The 604-nt window shown below is 57.1% G+C and overlaps 1 protein-coding gene across 2 annotated transcripts in view; it reads left to right on the top strand.

Annotated features, from left to right (window-relative positions):
• The window catches only part of SH2B2 (SH2B adaptor protein 2), a 24,677-nt gene that overhangs the window by 1,411 nt on the left and 22,662 nt on the right, over positions 1–604 (top strand). The window lies entirely within an intron of this gene.

Below are 604 nucleotides of genomic sequence, written 5' to 3'. Positions count from 1 at the left end.
GGGGACCCTGCCACTGTGGGGAGACCATGGTGGGCCCCCTGACTCCTGGGAATTGTAGATTTGAATCCCAGCTGGCTCCATCACAGCAGAAAGGAGGAGAAGTTATCCCTAAAGGGAAGACCTCCATCCCAGACCTGATTTTTGATAATGGGAAGGCTGAAGGGCTTGGAGCTCTTCTTTTGGGGGAAAGCACTCAGGGTCTGGGCTTGGGGTGAAACTCAACTGGAGCCCTGCATCCATCAGCACCTGCGGGTGGTCACCATGCTTTGGAGAGGGAACTGGGAGAGGGATCTGGTGTGTGTCCCCATTCAGGAAGGTGGGAGCAGGTTCGTGCCTTCCTGTGCCAGGTCCCATCAGCATTTGGATTCAAGAGCTTGGGGCAGGAGAAGGGGCTGCAGTGGGGTTCTGGGATTCCCGGGATAGGGGGGCTGGTGGAGAAGTGGGACACAGCCCATAAATCCCTCCTGCATGGTGATGGCTGCCACGCTGGTTACGGAGCACCACCTGCCCAGGAGCTCCCCTGCACAGCGAAGGGAAAAGGGATATTTTGAGGTTGAATCCCCAGCCAGGGATGGCAGCCATAACAGCGTGTTTTGGCATCATC

The sequence above is a fragment of the Calidris pugnax genome, unplaced genomic scaffold (assembly GCF_001431845.1).
Source record: "Calidris pugnax isolate Ruff unplaced genomic scaffold, ASM143184v1 scaffold133, whole genome shotgun sequence".
NCBI classification, from domain to species: Eukaryota; Metazoa; Chordata; class Aves; order Charadriiformes; family Scolopacidae; genus Calidris; species Calidris pugnax.
Note: the sequence above shows the minus strand (reverse complement) of the source record. Positions and strands in the feature narration are given on the sequence as shown.